This window comes from Dasypus novemcinctus, chromosome 1 (assembly GCF_030445035.2).
Source record: "Dasypus novemcinctus isolate mDasNov1 chromosome 1, mDasNov1.1.hap2, whole genome shotgun sequence".
NCBI lineage: Eukaryota > Metazoa > Chordata > Mammalia > Cingulata > Dasypodidae > Dasypus > Dasypus novemcinctus.
This window is the reverse complement of record NC_080673.1, coordinates 186,080,091-186,083,161: the sequence shown is the minus strand read 5'-3', so window position 1 is coordinate 186,083,161 and position 3,071 is coordinate 186,080,091.

The following is a 3,071-nucleotide window of genomic DNA, read 5'->3' as shown; positions in this document are numbered from 1 at the left end:
TGTGTCCTTCTTCCTCATTGCATCCCTCCTGAACCTTCTCCTTCCTCTGACACCCTGCCCAGCATAACCACTCTCTGGATTTTCTCTAAATTGTTTTCTAAATTGTCTTTATGGTTTTATATGTACAGCTAAATGATATATTGCTTAGTGTATTTTTTTTAACTCTCTGATCTATTTCTAGGTAAAATTATGCAATATGCATACACATACATTTTCTTATGATATGCTTATTGGCTGCATATTATTTTCTTTTTCTCATTTCATTTTTTTTCCATTTATATATTTGGATGATATATGCTCAATGTATGCTTTTTTTGTTACCCTACCTCTTTCCCCAGACATTTAACTTCAACAAAAACAACCAAAGCCGCTTTACCATCCTCCCAGATATTCAAGGGGCTTAAATGCTTTAATTTTGATCACACCTTTTCTAATTTAAATCTTGTTATTCTATAGGTTATTTATCTCCTATTTTTCCTTGTACGATTAAAAATTATTATTGTTGTTTTTAACAGTGTTGATTTAGATTTACCTAAATATTTCCCGTTTACTTTTTCGGATCACCATTCTATTTCAGACTCTAAAAAAAAAGTTTGCTAAAAAGTATAATGTGGAGGCACAAAATGTGGACTATGGTAGACAAGGAGATATGTTGACTAGAGCCTCTTCAAAGAAGGACCTATTCACTTATTGCTGGAAAGGATATCAGCACAGAGAATCTTCAATTCACAACCTCTTCACAGAATTTCTTGGCTGTTGATAGCCACCTTGCCCAAAGTAACAACCTTCATGGGGTTGCCAAAATCCAATGACTGATCAAAGCAGATGTATAAAGATCCCAGCCGTACTTGGAGTTGTCCTGGGTGATGCTGTAGGGACAGTTACCAGACATTGTATGCCCTCTCATGGCCCACTGGGTGGACTGTGGGAGAGTGTGGGCTATGATGTGGACCTTGACCATGAGGTGCAGCAGTGCTCAGAGATGCATTCACCAAATGCAATGAATGTCTCATGATGATGGAGGAGGTTGTTGTTATGGGCAGAGGAGTGGGGTGAGAGGGGTGGGGGGTATATGGGGACCTCATATTTTTTGAATGTAATATTAAAAAAATAAAGAAAAAAAAAATAAAGACCTAGCCATTTTGACCTAGTATGTGACAAGTCCCTTGGGCTATTTTAGTTCCAGAGTTCCCTGTGGTTCTTCTCATGGGCCTGCTTTAGATCCCATTTCACTTTCTGTCCAATCCCACTACCTTCCCCTCCTTTTCACAGATGCTGATCCCAAGGTCATTACTTTATAGTATATACTAAATTCATATTGACATCTGCTTCTTGAAGAACCCAACCTGATAATATTATAAAAATGGGACTTTTTAAAGTTTGCAAGCACAATCAAATGAAATAGAGAGAATATGAAACTCAGAAACTTTTAGAATTGGGAAATCAAAAAGTTCTGAAAGTGGCAACTAGGAAAATCTATTAATTAGATAAAATGACTGAGGATAAAATCAGATGAAATATTTGGCCTCCCCACTCATTGTTTCAGCATTTGCTGTGAGAGTGTGTGTGTGTTTGTGTGTGTGTGTGTGAGAGAGAGAGAGAAGGGGGGGAGAGAGAGAGGGGGAGAGAGAGAGAGAGAGAGAGAGTTACTGGCACTTGTAACCGACTGGAAGAAAATTGCTCAGAAGCTTACCAAGTTTTTAGGGAACTTATTTGACAAAAAACTGTGAACTGAATTTTGAAAAAAAGCATATGGCTTTTCGTTGGCTAAATTATTTCTTTTATTTTTTTTATATAATAAATTATATTTTTAGAGAACTGGTAGTTAAATAAGAGTTACATCAAAAGTATAGGGGATACCAATATAACCAACTTTCTCCCTCCCATATTTTCCCCTATTAATAACATCTTATATTAGTGTGGTACAATTGATGAATCAATATTAAAGCATTCCTATGCAAGGTCTTTTGTTTACATTATGGTTTACACTTTACAGTGTACGGTTTTATAGGTTTTGAAAAAATGTGTAATGGACTATGTCTGACATTGCATTATCATGCAGAACAATTTAAATTCCATAAAAATGCCCTGTGTTTTACCTGTCCATCCCTCCCCCTTCACTCTGAACTTCTGGTAAACACTATCTTTATATGACTGTTACAAGTTTTTTTGCTACTACCATAATAATAAGTGTACTTTGTTCTGTGGTTGCATCTGTTTCTTACTTTTGTTCATTCCTCAAATTTGTGGTTTTTGGAATGACGATCCCCACTCTTTTTCAGAATGATAGGAGGTTTAAATCTTATGGGGCAGATGGAAGGAACTGTTTTGCTTGCAGTTGTAGATACTCTTTATTTTTAGAGATGGGAGTTGTCCATCATCTTCATTTTGTTAGTTTTCCTGGGCGAGTTTGATGACCTAGAAAGTTTTTGTTGGCTGCAACTCTGCTGAGAGTCAGAGCTCAACCAGTATATAAACAGATGAAAGTTTTAAGTCTCTGGGACATATATTTAATGGGTATAGTGATAATTGTAGGCTCAAATAAAAGAATTAGAAGAATCATAAGTAGGCAAATTACAAATGAGTCCAACTCTGTTGTATTGGGGAAACAGATTATCAAATATTCTAGCATGAGGCCTACCAATGGGGTACTGATTTCATGAGGCTGTGTGCCTTGCCTACAGTGTTTAGATGTTTCTAGAGCCCTCAGGAGCACCACAGTTTGAGGCTTTGTTTACTGTAGCAGTTAGTGAGATCTTCCAGAGACGTGCATAAGTATAACATTTGGAATGACCTCCCAAATCCTTTAAAATCTCTTAGCCATAAAAACTCCTTTGTGGTGAATGTTTTCTCCTTTTGGTCAAGGTCTTTTGTCCAAATGCATGGCTGTTTAGCATTTGGTGGTAATCCCATGGTGCCAGGGAAACTCATCCCTGGGAGCATGCCCCATGTTTGGGGAAAGGTAGAGAGTTTATTTGTGGAGTCTGGTTTAGAGAAAGGCGACATTTGAGTAAGAAAGAAGTTTTCCTGAGGAGACTCTTAGACATAAATTGTTATTAGGCAAAGTTCCA